The sequence below is a fragment of the Asterias rubens genome, chromosome 12, assembly GCF_902459465.1.
Source record: "Asterias rubens chromosome 12, eAstRub1.3, whole genome shotgun sequence".
NCBI classification, from domain to species: domain Eukaryota; kingdom Metazoa; phylum Echinodermata; class Asteroidea; order Forcipulatida; family Asteriidae; genus Asterias; species Asterias rubens.
In genome coordinates this window covers 10,397,799-10,416,415 of record NC_047073.1, presented here as the reverse complement: position 1 = coordinate 10,416,415, position 18,617 = coordinate 10,397,799, and positions in this window count along the sequence as shown.

Sequence of the window (18,617 nt, the reverse complement as noted above, 5' to 3'; positions counted from 1 at the left end):
AGAATATTTATACCTAATGGAAGTAAATGCTGTAAATAACACATATGTAAACTGAATAAGGTTACTTACGGGAGATGGCTACGGAAAATTACATGTCTGAGACCTGAGTAGAACTAAAAAATAAACTCGAACAGAACACAACGGAATCAGGAACAGAAATGAGCTTTAAGTGTTCGCTGCAAGCATCAGAGCCAACGCCCACTACGTTTGTACCCGGGCATACTAGACATTACAAAGCAATACCAAGTAAATACCAGGAATGCAGTGGTTGAAATAAATAAAGGGGAAGGCGGGCGGGACGATAATAGAAATACCCTGGGATAATACCATGAAGCAATAATGATAATACAATACAACAAACACACTTATCGGCGGAGATAACATCTCCTCTTGATGGAATTCGTTCCTCAGTCAACATATGCAGTTCGCAGTTCCCACGAACGCGGCCTGATAACGAGAGGTGGCCGATGTAGGCCTACCGATGAAGTTGGCACCCTCGAGTATGCCGAATGCGGAGAGACACAGACGGCCGACCATTTTTGACAACCGCCCCTTGTACTGTCCCCCAATTTAACCCGAGTCCACAGATTCACCATCAAGAAAGTGGCTGACAAAATGGCTCCCTGAGGCTTTCTCACAGACCTCGGGGAGTATAGGCCTATACAATGCTGACACACATCGGTATGGTTACCAAAATAAATATTCTTTATCCCCGATGCAATCTTGGATAAGCAGTTGTTGTGCTAGGCTTATTTCTGTGGTTAAAGACAGTGGACACTTTTGGTAATTGTCAAAGACCAGTCTTCTTACTTGCTGTATCTCAACAAATGCATTAAATAACAAATCTGTGAAAATCTGGACTCAATTGGTTATTGCAGTTGCAAGAGAATACTCGAAGAAAAAACACCCTTGTCGCACAAGTTATGTGCTTTCAGATGTTTGAATTCGAGACCTCGGCTGAGGTCTCGAATTCAATTTAAATACTTTAGTGAGAAATTACTTCTTTATCAAAAACTATACGTTACTTCAGAGGAATCCGTTTCTCACAATATTTTACAACAGCTCTCCATTGCTTGTTACCAAGTAAAAAAAAATCCTAACAATATACCAATAGTGTCCAGTGCCTTTAAAGGCAGTGGACACTATTGGTAATTACTCAAAATAATTATTGGCATAAAACCTTTCTTGGTGACGAGTAATGGGGAGAGGTTGATGGTATAAAACATTGTGAGAAACGGCTCCCTCTGAAGTGACGTAGTTTTCGAGAAAGAAGTAATTTTCAACGAATTTGATTTCTAAGTAGGATTTGAAACTTTGCATGGTGGAAGTAAGATATAGAAAAGATTGCGGTAACACCATGTAATAACAATCTCTCAATGAGTTGGGGTGGTTCTGAAAAGAACCGTTGGATTAACCCAACCGTTGGAGTTAATCCAACGGTTCTTTTCAGAACCACCCCAACTCATTGAGAGAATTTGATTTCGAGACCTCAAGTTTAGAACTTGAGGTCTCGAAATCAACCATCTAAACGCACACAACTTCGTGTTGCAAGGGTTGTTTTTCTTTCATTATTATCTCGCAACTTCGATGACCGATTGAGCTCAAATTTTCACAGGTTTGTTATTTTATGCATATGTTGAGATACACCAACTGTGAAGGCTATTCTTTGACAATTACCAATAGTGTCCAGTGCCTTTAAGTAATTCACTTGAACACAGTGATAACAACATCGCTGAGTGAGAAGAAGAAACAAGTCTGACGCTTCATGAATTTACGATTGAGGATAGTATTCATGTCCACACATTAGTAGGGGGAAGCTCTGTACACTTGTGTCATTGAAAATAAAACGTAACGTAACAAGCAAACTTACTTAACTATATTTTTCTCTCCCAGAATATTTTATCACTTGCTATACGGTTGGCTAATAAATCGCATGCATGCTATACATTAAACTTTACACTGACTACAAGATCTTACTTAAAACAATTACGTTTGGTAGTTAATTTTCAATTGAATTGAAAATAAGTACATTTTTAAACACACTTTGACATCGTGAAATTAAACACAACGTTCTTTGTGGTTCTTTACGATTTCAAAAGCAACTGTTGCGTCCTCGTATCCGTGGGCTAAAATGGCACGGCGAGATCGATCAACCCTGGGAACGAGGTTGTGGGCTGACCCGCACAAATGCTATCCGAAAACAACCGGTTATAACCAGCCCCAGATGGTCATATCAGCCGTTTAAACACCCCACGTGACTTGCTCTCCTCCAATAGGAATAGCGAAACTGCTAGGCGTATTTATGAACATTATAACTAAGGGAATAGTGGTCAACTGTCCCGGTTGCTCTCGGCCGATAGGAATGAAGAAACTGTCTTAAGCACAGATGGTGCAAGCTCGCGTGTCACGCCCATGTTCCAACACTTTTTACTGGTTACAAACAAAGGTTTATACACACCCACGTGATGCGCTCTCCTCCAATAGGAATAGAGAAACTGTCTGAGGAATTGATAAATAGCTTTTTATATCAGCTAAACAGAAAATGGTAATAAGTTATAAACATTATATTCTACAGTTATAAAAAAACATCAATTGTAAATTCAGTATCGACTTAAAGGAACAAGTTGCCTTGGATCGGTCGAGTTGGTCTTTGAAAACCGATTGTAACCGTTTTTTATAAAATGCATCTGGGTAGAAAGATGTTGTAAAGGGAATACAATAATCCACACAAACATGCCTCGAACTTGCACGGTTTTCCTTTTACCTCGTCGTCTAACACGGTCGGCCATTTATGGCCGACCGTGTTAGTTCGCACAGTAAAAGGAAAACCACGCAATTTCGAGGCAAACTTGTGTGGATCAGTGTATTCTACTTTTAAAACATCTTTCCAACCATATGCATTTCATAACAAACGGTTACACACGCTTTTCAAAGACCAACTCGTCCGATCCAAGGCAACGTGTTCCTTTAAGGCGCAAATCGTTAAAATAAATTCATACACATAATCTCAACTTCTGGAAAAATCCTATCCATGGGTGTTTAGCCGAGGTTGGACTTAAAGGCAGTGGACACTATTGGTAATTACTCAAAATAATTATTAGCATAAAACCTTCTTGGTAACGAGTAATGGGGAGCTGTTGATAGTATAATACATTGTGAGAAACGGCTCCCTCTGAAGTGACGTAGTTTTCGAGAAAGAAGTAATTGGTATTTCCACTTGATTTAGAATTTGAGGTCTCGAAATCAAGCATCTGAAAGCACACAACTTTGTGCGACGAGGGTGTTTTTCTTTCATTATTATCTCACAACTTCGATGACCGAGTGTACTCAAATTTACACAGGTTTGTTATTTTATGCAATACAGCAAGTGAAGAGAATGGTCTTTGACAATTACCAATAGTGTCCATGCCTTTAAGCTTTGTTGATTCCGTCTGTTTCTAAGGTGTTGTTATGGACATAATTGAAGACCAAATCAAAGGGGGAGCCGCGTTGGCTGATTCGGACACGGCCTATGACGAGGTGAATGTAACTTTAAAAGTTCAGCCGGCTAGGCAAGGCACAAATTGACATACTACTTTAGCAGCTCAAATACAAAACAAAAGGTCCGGATTCCGGGTCCTAGTTGACCTAACCCATATCCGAGAGGGTAAACCTTTCTTCGGTACGGCAGTGAGATGGAATAGCCCATAAAATTATGCATGTCCCGATGCGCATGATCAGAACCGCCCGAACCACCATTTTGAAGCAATGTGGCCGGTAAACAACCTGGCATATTTATATTTAATGAAACTTCTACATGGCGTCCAGATTGGCAGGTTGAATGTTTGTGTTTAACTCTAGGCCTCCTCGGTTTCCCAAGATGGCGGTAGTGTTTGCCTATGACATGGGCTCTAATAGACAGACCGATTGCGCTACCAATGTTTACATGTGATCACGTGCCCTATAGTGGGTATAGAAAAACACAGCTACACAGTAAAGACATGTGAAGACTCGTACCGATGGATCACAATATTGGCTGTATTTTCAATAAATAACACTTTTGACTAAAAACGGAGCCCTTTTTATAAAGTTGAATATTGTGACATTGATTTAAATCACATTTGCTGTTTGATGTTTCCAGTATTCTACTACAAAAGAGGTTTATGTTGAGAGTAAGGTTAGATTACGCCAATTACTGGGGTTTGAGCGAGCTCCTCACGCGCAGTGGATTTTGCGTTGTGCACGGCGTGAAGTTGGGCTGTGATAAGGGAGATCGCGAAGTTGTCCGACTCATAGCTGACAGCTACCCCTTCCAATCAAATATTTGAGGGTGAAAATAAAGGGATTTGCAGCTTCATAATTATGTTTTTTGTTGAAAATATTGGCAGGAAAATCATTAGAATGAGGGCATGTAAAACCACATTTTCCGTGCACAAACACATGACATCGTGTGAAGATTCTCTTGGAATTTCCCATTTTCCTAAAATGCTAGGGAGATGCAGTTTGTACCTTAGTCATCCTGGCATGTTCCTGCGTCCATTTTTTAAAGGTTTAGGGCGACTTGCACACTTCTTGATAGAAAAAAGCTCAAGTAGGCGGGGTTGCTCAGAAACGATTTCAACAACCTCCACTATGGGAGTTTTGTGCACAGAGCTGTCGGAGAGAAAAACAAAATGTACAACGGGTAATTTCGATCCCAGTATCATGCTCAATCTTCAAAATTTTACCACCACAGGATTGCCATGTTCAAGGTCTTTCCTCTCGTACAAAACTTAATGCTCTGACGATTTTTAAGGCGGGGCCAGATGCGACGGCGCGAGCAGGCACCCATTAGAAATTGACGTAGACTGTGCGTGATACAACGTATACAAAGACACGGCGCAGTCAGGATTCCAACCAACAATAGGGGGGTCATTCAAAAAATAGGCCGGACAATTAAAAACTTTCAGCAACGCTCTGGAATAACTCTGGAACAAAAAATGCTAGGAAGGTGCAGTTTGTACCTTAGTCATCCTGGCATGTTCCTGCGTCCATTTTTTAAAGGTTTAGGGCGACTTGCACACTTCTTGATAGAAAAAAGCTCAAGTAGGCGGGGTTGCTCAGAAACGATTTCAACAACCTCCACTATGGGAGTTTTGTGCACAGAGCTGTCGGAGAGAAAAACAAAATGTACAACGGGTAATTTCGATCCCAGTATCATGCTCAATCTTCAAAATTTACCACCACAGGATTGCCATGTTCAAGGGCTTTCCTCTCGTACAAAACTTATTGCTCTGACGATTTTTAAGGCGGGGCCAGATGCGACGGCGCGAGCAGGCACCCATTAGAAATTGACGTAGACTGTGCGTGTATACAACGTATACAAAGACACGGCGCAGTCACGATTCCAACCAACAATAGGGGGGTCATTCAAAAAATAGGCCGGACAATTAAAAACTTTCAGCAACGCTCTGGAATAACTCTGGAACAAAAAATGCTAGGGAGATGCAGTTTGTACCTTAGTCATCCTGGCATGTTCCTGCGTCCATTTTTTAAAGGTTTAGGGCGACTTGCACACTTCTTGATAGAAAAAAGCTCAAGTAGGCGGGGTTGCTCAGAAACGATTTCAACAACCTCCACTATGGGAGTTTTGTGCACAGAGCTGTCGGAGAGAGAAACAAAATGTACAACGGGTAATTTCGATCCCAGTATCATGCTCAATCTTCAAAATTTTACCACCACAGGATTGCCATGTTCAAGGGCTTTCGTCTCGTACAAAACTTAATGCTCTGACGATTTTTAAGGCGGGGCCAGATGCGACGGCGCGACGCGCACCCATTAGAAATTGACGTAGACTGTGCGTGTATACAACGTATACAAAGACACGGCGCAGTCAGGATTCCAACCAACAATAGGGGGGGTCATTCAAAAAATAGGCCGGACAATTAAAAACTTTCAGCAACGCTCTGGAATAACTCTGGAACAAAAAATGCTAGGGAGATGCAGTTTGTACCTTAGTCATCCTGGCATGTTCCTGCGTCCATTTTTTAAAGGTTGAGGGCGACTTGCACACTTCTTGATAACAAAAAAACTCAAGTAGGCGGGGTTGCTCAGAAACTATTTCAACAATGTCCACTATGGGAGTTTTGTGCACAGAGCTGTCGGAGAGAAAAACAAAATGTACAACGGGTAATTTCGATCCTAGTATCATGCTCAATCTTCAAAATTTTACCACCACAGGATTGCCATGTTCAAGGGCTTTCCTCTCGTATAAAACTTAATGCTCTGACGATTTTTAAGGCGGGGCCGGATGCGACGGCGCGAGCAGGCACCCATTAGAAATTGACGTAGACTGTGCGTGTATACAACGTATACAAAGACACGGCGCAGTCAGGATTCCAACCAACAATAGGGGGGTCATTCAAAAAATAGGCCGGACAATTAAACATTTTCAGCAACGCTCTGGAATAACTCTGGAACAAAAAGTGCTAGGCAGGTGCAGTTTGTACCTTAGTCATCCTGGCATGTTCCTGCGTCCATTTTATAAAGGTTTAGGGCGACTTGCACACTTCTTGATATAAAAAAGCTCAAGTAGGGGAGATCGCGAAGTTGTCCGACTCATAGGTGACAGCTACCCCGTTCCAATCAAATATTTGAGGGTGAAAATAAAGGGATTTGCAGCTTCATAATTATGTTTTTTGTTGAAAATATTCGCAGGAAAATCATTAGAATGAGGGCATGTAAAACCACATTTTCCGTGCTCAAACACATGACATCGTGTGAAGATTCTCTTAGAATTTCCTATTAAGGTGGAACTTTGTTTACCCTCACTGGCATTGTTTAGCCATTGGTAAGGTCTCATATGACAAACTCCGGAATATACTTCAGTGATTTCAAGAATTGAGTCTCTATTGAGCCAAAAATGGCAACAGTAATCGTGTCTTCTTATAGCACGTTTATATGCTATATGCATTACGCCGTGTTTGTTTACATTTTACCCACTACTGTCACGTGAGGCATTGAGCGCAATCGGTCTATTGATTATGACCATGAAAACATCAGTTTTTAAGCACCAACACTGCAGCGCAGTGCGCAAGGTGCTGGGACTGTTTCAGCAACTCGGATCATCCGGTCCGGCTTCGAATACCGTCTGTCTCTAATATAGATTCAAGGCTTTTTGCTGCCCCTGATGGGACAGTGTGATTGGGATCTGCCTTGCTTTCTCCCCTAAAGGGACAGGGCCCGCGTAGTGGCTAGGGTTCGAGGCAGGGGGGGATGTGCTCTGGGTCGGATGCAAGTCCTGAAGGGTCCTATATGGCAATGGGGAGGGGCCAGTGTGTGCCATTAACTGAACCGGCGCCTGAATGCCTGACACTTCCGGAGCGTAACCTTTTATATTTTTCCACCAGATCTAATAATTTGTAAGATTAAATTTCATAATTAGTTCGGGCAACCTCGTTAGTCTAGTTGGTAAGACACTGCTCTACAAGAGCAAGGGTCCCGAGTTCGAATCACACCCGCGTATCATGCCGGTTATATTTTTTTCACAGGACTCGGGGGAAAGTACTGAGTAAACAGTGCTAACACACATCGGTGTATGGGTAAAAAACAAATTTAATTTTCTTTATACATTTATTATTGTATGTTGTTATTATTTATCACGCATACTAGTAGGACTGGTAACTGATCTCAACTGGGTGTTCAAACATTTGTTGTGATTGGGAAAATCAAATTCTATCTATCTCTCTCGCAAGACGCGCTACAATTCTAGATGTGGTTTTCACTTAGACACACACACTTTCCTCCCCAATTAATCCAGAATTTTCAGTGCGCCGTGTTTGTTTACATCCAATCCTCACTATACACGTAGGTCATGTGACGCAATCGGTCTATTGTTAACTCTAAAATCTGACAGCCAGCCCCGTGTCTCTTCACTTCTTTAAAATTCTAAAAAACAGTTTACAATAGTTGAGGACTAAAATTATAACACATAATACATTAATACAAATCGTACATAATTATAGTCAACGGCGACTTCCAGCATTGATGCGCATTTATCGTGCCTTCAATGTGTGCTTGGAAAATCAGGAATTCTTTAGAGAATTGGGGGGAGGGTACTTATGTACAAGAGGACAATAGTGTGCTGGTAAAATCAGGAACAATGGGGATTGGTTGGGGGGTACCCTCTGCCCCTCTATGGGGCATGTCATGCTTTCCATAAATGAGATCACTTGGACGGGTACACTGTATACTATTGCCTATTGGGTAATTATCTGCACGCGTTCGTCCTGGGGAAAAAAAACCGCCACACACCGGGGTCGACACAGGGAAGCTAAACGAACGGACCCATAGAATTGGGGTCATTAAAAAAATAGGTCCGGACAATTAAAAATGTTCAGCAACGCTCTGGAATAACTCTCGAACAAAAAATACTAGGAAGATGCAGTTTGTACCTTAGTCATCCTGGCATGTTCCTGCGTACATTTCTTAAAGGTTTGGGGCGACTTACACACTTCTTGATAGAAAAACGCTCAAGTAGGCGGGGTTGCTCAGAAACGATTTCAACAACCTCCACTATGTGAGTTTTGTGCACAGAGCTGTCGGAGAGAAAAACAAAATGTACAACGGGTAATTTCGATCCCCGTATCATGCTCAATCTTCAAAATTTTACCACCACAGGATTGCCATGTTCAAGGGCTTTCCGCTCGTACAAAACTTAATGCTATAACGATTTTTAATGGCAGGGCCAGATGCGACGGCGCGAGCAGGCACCCATCGGATATTGACGTACACTGTGCGTGTATACAAGGTATACAAAGACACGGCACAGTCAGGATTCCAACCAACAATAAGGGGGTCATTCAAAAAATAGGCCCGGACAATTAAAAACTTTCAGCAACGCTCTGGAATAAATCTGGAAAAAAATGCTAGGGAGATGCAGTTTGTACCTTAGTCATCCTGGCATGTTCCTGCGTCCATTTTTTAAAGGTTTAGGGCGACTTGCACACTTCTTGATAGAAAAAAGCTCAAGTAGGCGGGGTTAGTCAGAAACGATTTCAACAACCTCCACTATGGGAGTTTTGTGGAAAGAGCTGTCGGAGAGAAAAAGAAAATGTACAACGGGTAATTTCGATCCCAGTATCATACTCAATCTTCAAAATTTTACCACCACAGGATTGCCATGTTCAAGGGCTTTCCTCTCGTACAAAACTTAATGCTCTGACGATTTTTAAGGCGGGGCCAGATGCGACGGCGCGAGCAGGCACCCATTAGAAATTGACGTAGACTGTGCGTGTATACAACGTATACAAAGACACGGCGCAGTCAGGATTCCAACCAACAATAGGGGGGTCATTCAAAAAATAGGCCGGACAATATTAAAAACTTTCAGCAACGCTCTGGAATAACTCTGGAACAAAAAATGCTAGGGAGATGCAGTTTGTACCTTAGTCATCCTGGCATGTTCCTGCGTCCATTTTTTAAAGGTTCAGGGCGACTTGCACACTTCTTGATGGAAAAAAGCTCAAGTAGGCGGGGTTGCTCAGAAACGATTTCAACAATGTCCACTATGGGAGTTTTGTGCACAGAGCTGTGGGAGAGAAAAACAAAATGTACAACGGGTAATTTCGATCCTAGTATCATGCTCAATCTTCAAAATTTTACCACCACAGGATTGCCATGTTCAAGGGCTTTCCTCTCGTATAAAACTTAATGCTCTGACGATTTTTAAGGCGGGGCCGGATGCGACGGCGCGAGCAGGCACCCATTAGAAATTGACGTAGACTGTGCGTGTATACAACGTATACAAAGACACGGCGCAGTCAGGATTCCAACCAACAATAGGGGGGTCATTCAAAAAATAGGCCGGACAATTAAAAATTTTCAGCAACGCTCTGGAATAACTCTGGAACAAAAAGTGCTAGGCAGGTGCAGTTTGTACCTTAGTCATCCTGGCATGTTCCTGCGTCTATTTTTTAAAGGTTTAGGGCGACTTGCACACTTATTGATAGAAAAAAGCTCAAGTAGGGGAGATCGCGAAGTTGTCCGACTCATAGCTGACAACTACCCCTTCCAATAAAATATTTGAGGGTGAAAATAAAGGGATTTGCAGCTTCATAATTATGTTTTTTGTTGAAAATATTCGCAGGAAAATCACTAGAATGAGGGCATGTAAAACCACATTTTCCGTGCACAAACACATGACATCGTGTGAAGATTCTCTTAGAATTTCCTATTTGGTGGAACTTTGTTTACCCTCACTGGCATTGTTTAGCCATTGGTAAGGTCTTATATGACAAACTCCGGAATATACTTCAGTGATTTCAAGAATTGAGTCTCTATTGAGCCAAAAATGGCAACAGTAATCGTGTCTTCTTATAGCACGTTTATATGCTATATGCATTACGCCGTGTTTGTTTACATTTTACCCACTACTGTCACGTGAGGCATTGAGCGCAATCGGTCTATTGATTATGACCATGAAAACATCAGTTTTTAAGCACCAACACTGCAGCGCAGTGCGCAAGGTGCTGGGACTGTTTCAGCAACTCGGATCATCCGGTCCGGGTTCGAATACCGTCTGTCTCTAATATAGATTCAAGGCTTTTTGCTGCCCCTGATGGGACAGTGTGATTGGGATCTGCCTTGCTTTCTCCCCTAAAGGGACAGGGCCCGCGTAGTGGCTAGGGTTCGAGGCAGGGGGGGATGTGCTCTGGGTCGGATGCAAGTCCTGAAGGGTCCTATATGGCAATGAGGAGGGGCCAGTGTGTGCCATTAACTGAACCGGCGCCTGAATGCCTGACACTTCCGGAGCGTAACCTTTTATATTTTTCCACCAGATCTAATAATTTGTAAGATTAAATTTCATAATTAGTTCGGGCAACCTCGTTAGTCTAGTTGGTAAGACACTGCTCTACAATAGCAAGGGTCCCGAGTTCGAATCCCACCCGCGTATCATGCCAGTTATATTTTTTTTCACAGGACTCGGGGGAAAGTACTGAGTAAACAGTGCTAACACACATCGGTGTATGGGTAAAAAACAAATTTAATTTTCTTTATATATTTATTATTGTATGTTGTTATTATTTATCACGCATACTAGTAGGACTGGTATCTGATCTCAACTGGGTGTTCAAACATTTGTTGTGATTGGGAAAATCAAATTCTATCTATCTCTCTCGCAAGACGCGCTACAATTCTAGATGTGGTTTTCACGTAGACACACACACTTTCCTCCCCAATTAATCCAGAATTTGCAGTGCGCCGTGTTTGTTTACATCCAATCCTCACTATACACGTAGGTCATGTGACGCAATCGGTCTATTGTTAACTCTAAAATCTGACAGCCAGCCCCGTGTCTCTTCACTTCTTTAAAATTCTAAAAAACAGTTTACAATAGTTGAGGACTAAAATTATAACACATAATACATTAATACAAATCGTACATAATTATAGTCAACGGCGACTTCCAGCATTGATGCGCATTTATCGTGCCTTCAATGTGTGCTTGGAAAATCAGGAATTCTTTAGAGAATTGGGGGGGGGGGGGTACTTATGTACAAGAGGACAATAGTGTGCTGGTAAAATCAGGAACAATGGGGATTGGTTGGGGGGGGGGTACCCTCTGCCCCTATATGGGGCATGTCATGCTTTCCATAAATGAGATCACTTGGACGGGTACACTGTATACTATTGCCTATTGGGTAATTATCTGCACACGTTCGTCCTGGGGAAAAAAAACCGCCACACACCGGGGTCGACACAGGGAAGCTAAACGAACGGACCCATAGAATTGGGGTCATTCAAAAAATAGGTCCGGACAATTAAAAATGTTCAGCAACGCTCTGGAATAACTCTCGAACAAAAAATACTAGGAAGATGCAGTTTGTACCTTAGTCATCCTGGCATGTTCCTGCGTACATTTCTTAAAGGTTTGGGGCGACTTGCACACTTCTTGATAGAAAAAAGCTCAAGTAGGCGGGGTTGCTCAGAAACGATTTCAACAACCTCCACTATGTGAGTTTTGTGCACAGAGCTGTCGGAGAGAAAAACAAAATGTACAACGGGTAATTTCGATCCCCGTATCATGCTCAATCTTCAAAATTTACCACCACAGGATTGCCATGTTCAAGGGCTTTCCGTTCGTACAAAACTTAATGCTATAACGATTTTTAATGGCAGGGCCAGATGCGACGGCGCGAGCAGGCACCCATCGGAAATTGACGTACACTGTGCGTGTATACAACGTATACAAAGACACGGCACAGTCAGGATTCCAACCAACAATAAGGGGGTCATTCAAAAAATAGGCCCGGACAATTAAAAACTTTCAGCAACGCTCTGGAATAAATCTGTAAAAAAATGCTAGGGAGATGCAGTTTGTACCTTAGTCATCCTGGCATGTTCCTGCGTCCATTTTTTAAAGGTTTAGGGCGACTTGCACACTTCTTGATAGAAAAAAGCTCAAGTAGGCGGGGTTGCTCAGAAACGATTTCAACAACCTCCACTAAATCATTGCTCAATCTAATCAAGTTTAGCACCAAAAGAAGGAAATTTTCAAGGGCTTTCATATCGTACTAAACTTAGTGCTATGGTGATTTTCAAAGCGAGGCTAGATGCCAGGGAGTGGAACCGACACACCCCCAAAATTTAGGGCATTTAATGCATGATGCACACGGCACGTGTTGAACATTGGAGAAAAACATATTATTCATTGAAAAAAAAAGCCCGGACTTATAAAAACCTTCAGCTATACTCTTGATTCCTTCTGGAACTAAAAATGCCAGGAAGACGGAATTTGCACCTAAATCATCCAGGCATGTCCCTGCATACGAATTTCAAAGTTTTAGGGCGGCTTCCAGATTTACGCAGCTGTGCTCAGAAACAAACTCAACAAGCTATCCTACGGGATTTTTGTGCACAGAGAACATCAAAAGTTCGACAAATAAATTTGACCCCAAATCATTGCTCAATCTAATCAAGTTTAGCACCATTACAAGGAAATTTTCAAGGGCTTTCATCTCGTACTAAACTTAGTGCTATGGTGATTTTCAAAGCGAGGCTAGATGCCAGGGAGTGGAACCGACACACCCGCAAAATTTAGGGCATTTAATGCATGTTACACACGGTACGTGTTGAACATTGGAGAAAAACAATTTATTCATTGAAAAAAAAGCCCGGACTTATAAAAACCTTCAGCTATACTCTTGATTCATTCTGGACCTAAAAATGCCAGGAAGACGGAATTTGCACCTAAATCATCCTGGTATATCCTTGCATACGAATTTCAAAGTTTTAGGGCGGCTTCCAGAGTTCTTGATACCGAAAATGACAAGTACGCAGCTGTGCTCAGAAACAAACTCAACAAGCTATGCTACGGGATTTTTGAAAACAGAGAAAATTAAAAGTTCGACGGATAAATTTGACCCCAAATCATTGCTCAATCTAATCAAGTTTAGCACCATAAGAAGGAAATTTTCAAGGGCTTTCATCTCGTACTAAACTTAGTGCTATGGTGATTTTCAAAGCGAGGCTAGATGCCAGGGAGTGGAACCGACACACCCCCAAAATTTAGGGCATTTAATGCATGATGCACACGGCACGTGTTGAACATTGGAGCAAACATATTATTCATTGAAAAAAAAGCCCGGACTTATAAAAACCTTCAGCTATACTCTTGATTCCTTCTGGAACTAAAAATGCCAGGAAGACGGAATTTGCACCTAAATCATCCAGGCATGTCCCTGCATACGAATTTCAAAGTTTTAGGGCGGCTTCCAGATTTACGCAGCTGTGCTCAGAAACAAACTCAACAAGCTATCCTACGGGATTTTTGTGCACAGAGAACATCAAAAGTTCGACAAATAAATTTGACCCCAAATCATTGCTCAATCTAATCAAGTTTAGCACCATTACAAGGAAATTTTCAAGGGCTTTCATTTCGTACTAAACTTAGTGCTATGGTGATTTTCAAAGCGAGGCTAGATGCCAGGGAGTGGAACCGACACACCCCCGAAATTTAGGGCATTTAATGCATGATACACACGGCACGTGTTGAACATTGGAGAAAAACATAATATTCATTGAAAAAAAAGCCCGGACTTATAAAAACCTTCAGCTATACTCTTGATTCATTCTGTAACTAAATTTGCTAGGAAGACGGAATTTGCACCTAAATCATCCAGGCATGTCCCTGCATACGAATTTCAAAGTTTTAGGGCAGCTTCCAGAGTTCTTGATACCGAAAATCATAAGTACGCAGCTGTGCTCAGAAACAAACTCGACAAGCCTTCCTACGGGATTTTTGTGCACAGAGAAAATTAAAAGTTCGACGGATAAATTTGACCCCAAATCATTGCTCAATATAATCAAGTTTAGCACCATTAGAAGGACATTTTCAAGGGCTTTCATCTCGTACTAAACTTAGTGCTATGGTGATTTTCAAAGCGAGGCTAGATGCCAGGGAGTGGAACCGACACCCCCAAAAAATTTAGGGCATTTAATGCATGATACACACGGCACGTGTTGAACATTGGAGAAAAACATATTATTCATTGAAAAAAAAGCCCGGACTTATAAAAACCTTCAGCTATACTCTTGATTCATTCTGTAACTAAATTTGCTAGGAAGACGGAATTTGCACCTAAATCATCCAGGCATGTCCCTGCATACGAATTTCAAAGTTTTAGGGCAGCTTCCAGAGTTCTTGATACCGAAAATCATAAGTACGCAGCTGTGCTCAGAAACAAACTCGACAAGCCTTCCTACGGGATTTTTGTGCACAGAGAAAATTAAAAGTTCGACGGATAAATTTGACCCCAAATCATTGCTCAATATAATCAAGTTTAGCACCATTAGAAGGACATTTTCAAGGGCTTTCATCTCGTACTAAACTTAGTGCTATGGTGATTTTCAAAGCGAGGCTAGATGCCAGGGAGTGGAACCGACACCCCCAAAAAATTTAGGGCATTTAATGCATGATACACACGGCACGTGTTGAACATTGGAGAAAAACATATTATTCATTGAAAAAAAACCCGGACTTATAAAAACCTTCAGCTATACTCTTGATTCATTCTGGAACTAAATTTGCTAGGAAGACGGAATTTGCACCTAAATCATCCTGGTATGTCCTTGCATACGAATTTCAAAGTTTTAGGGCGGCTTCCAGAGTTCTTGATACCGAAAATCACAAGTACGCAGCTGTGCTCAGAAACAAACTCAACAAGCCTTCCTACGGGATTTTTGAAAACAGAGAAAATTAAAAGTTCGCCGATTTAACCCCAAATCATTGCTCAATCTAAACAAGTTTAGCACCATTAGAAGGAAATTTTCAAGGGCTTTCATCTCGTACTAAACTTAGTGCTATGGTTATTTTCAAAACGAGGCTAGATGCCAGGGAGTGGAACCGACACACCCCCAAAATTTAGGGCATTTAATGCATGATACACACGGCACGTGTTGAACATTGGAGACAAATAATTTATTCATTGAAAAAAAAGCCCGGACTTATAAAAACCTTCAGCTATACTCTTGATTCATTCTGGAACTAAATTTGCTAGGAAGACGGAATTTGCACCTAAATCATCCAGGCATGTCCCTGCATACGAATTTCAAAGTTTTAGGGCGGCTTCCAGAGTTCTTGATACCGAAAATCACAAGTACGCAGCTGTGCTCAGAAACAAACTCAACAAGCCTTCCTACGGGATTTTTGTGCACAGAGAAAACTAAAAGTTCGACGGATAAATTTGACCCCAAATCATTGCTCAATCTAATCACGTTTAGCACCATTAGAAGGACATTTTCAAGGGCTTTCATCTCGTACTATACTTAGTGCTATGGTGATTTTCAAAGCGAGGCTAGATGCCAGGGAGTGGAACCAACACACCCCCAAAATTTAGGGCATTTAATGCATGATACACACGGCACGTGTTGAACATTGGAGAAAAACATATTATTCATTGAAAAAAAAGCCCGGACTTATAAAAACCTTCAGCTATACTCTTGATTCATTCTGGAACTAAATTTGCTAGGAAGACGGAATTTGCACCTAAATCATCCAGGCATGTCCCTGCATACGAATTTCAAAGTTTTAGGGCGGCTTCCAGAGTTCTTGATACCGAAAATCACAAGTACGCAGCTGTGCTCAGAAACAAACTCAACAAGCCTTCCTACGGGATTTTTGTGCACAGAGAACATCAAAAGTTCGACGGATAAATTTGACCCCAAATCATTGCTCAATCTAATCAAGTTTAGCACCATTAGAAGGACATTTTCAAGGGCTTTCATCTCGTACTAAACTTAGTGCTATGGTGATTTTCAAAGCGAGGCTAGATGCCAGGGAGTGGAACCGACACACCCCCAAAATTTAGGGCATTTAATGCATGATACACACGGCACGTGTTGAACATTGGAGAAAAACATATTATTCATTGAAAAAAAAGCCCGGACTTATAAAAACCTTCAGCTATACTCTTGATTCATTCTGGAACTAAATTTGCTAGGAAGACGGAATTTGCACCTAAATCATCCAGGCATGTCCCTGCATACGAATTTCAAAGTTTTAGGGCGGCTTCCAGAGTTCTTGATACCGAAAATCACAAGTACGCAGCTGTGCTCAGAAACAAACTCAACAAGCCTTCCTACGGGATTTTTGTGCACAGAGAACATCAAAAGTTCGCCGATTTGACCCCAAATCATTGCTCAATCTAAACAAGTTTAGCACCATTAGAAGGAAATTTTCAAGGGCTTTCATCTCGTACTAAACTTAGTGCTATGGTGATTTTCAAAACGAGGCTAGATGCCAGGGAGTGGAACCGACACACCCCCAAAATTTAGGGCATTTAATGCATGATACACACGGCACGTGTTGAACATTGGAGACAAATAATTTATTCATTGAAAAAAAAGCCTGGACTTATAAAAACCTTCAGCTATACTCTTGATTCATTCTGGAACTAAACTTGCTAGGAAGACGGAATTTGCACCTAAATCATCCTGGCATGTCCCTGCATACGAATTTCAAAGTTTTAGGGCGGCTTCCAGAGTTCTTGATACCGAAAATCACAAGTACGCAGCTGTGCTCAGAAACAAACTCAACAAGCCTTCCTACGGGATTTTTGTGCACAGAGAAAACTAAAAGTTCGACGGATAAATTTGACCCCAAATCATTGCTCAATCTAATCAAGTTTAGCACCATTAGAAGGACATTTTCAAGGGCTTTCATCTCGTACTAAACTTAGTGCTATGGTGATTTTCAAAGCGAGGCTAGATGCCAGGGAGTTTTGTGCACAGAGCTGTCGGAGAGAAAAACAAAAATGTGCAATGGGTAATTTCGATCCCAGTATCATGCTCAATCTTCAAAATTTTACCACCACAGGATTGCCATGTTCAAGGGCTTTCCTCTCGTACAAAACTTTATGCTCTGACGATTTTTAAGGCGGGGCCAGATGCGACGGTGCGAGCAGGCACCCATTAGAAATTGACGTACACTGTGCGTGTATACAACGTATACAAAGACACGACGCAGTCAGGATTCCAACCAACAATAAGGGGGTCATTCAAAAAATAGGCCCGGACAATTAAAAACTTTCAGCAACGCTCTGGCATAACTCTGGAACCCAAAATTCTAAGGAGATGCCGTTTGTACCTTAGTCATCCTGGCATGTCCCTGCATCCATTTTTTTTTAAGGTTTAGGTCGACTTGCACACTTCTTGGTAGCAAAAAGCGCAAGTAAGGAGGGTTGCTCAGAAACGATTTCAACAACCTCCCTAATGGGAGTTTTGTGCACAGTGGTGTCGGAGAGAAAAATAAAATTCACAACGGGTAACTTCGATCCCAGTATATTCACTCAAAAATAGGCCCGGACAATAAAAAACTTTCAGCAATGCTCTGGTATAACTCTGGAACTAAAAATGTTAGAGAGATGCAGTTTGTACCTTAGTCATACTGGCATGTCCTTGCATCTATTTTTAAAGGTTTAGGTCGACTTGCACACTTCAACTAAGTGGGGTTGCTCAGAAATGATTTCAACAACCTCCCAAACCTCAGTAATTTACGTAGTCTAACAATACTCGGAAAAGAATCCGTTTTTGTAGTAGAAAACTTGAAATATCAAACAGCATATTGTGATTTAAATCAATACCACAACACTCAACTATTGGAAAGGGGTTCATTTTCAGTTAAAAGAGTTATTTATCGAAAAAACATCTCATTTTGGCCCATCGGTACTGGTTTTCCCATTATTGTGTAGATTTAACTTTCTATACCCACTAACGATCACTTGATCACATGTGAACATTGGTAGCGCAATCGAAAGCCCTATTCATAGAAAAGCCATATCTAAGGGTTAAGAAGTTCATGTTTGTTTCATGTATGTAACATAAATCTGCGCAACAGGGGCGGCACAAGAGCTACCCCGCACCCTAAGGGAGAAAAATGCTCAAAAAGTTTCTCTTGAAATAATGACATTACACGGAGGCCCATATCATATCCAAGACATTATTGGATTCGCACATACTACACACAAACAAAGAGCCCTAATCAAGGGCTTCATTTTCATGTCTTTGTTTTGTGTCTGTATAGCATGGACCTAAGCGATGCAAGCCAACAAAGGAGGGAGCCCTATTCATATCCAAGACATTATTGGATTCGCACATAC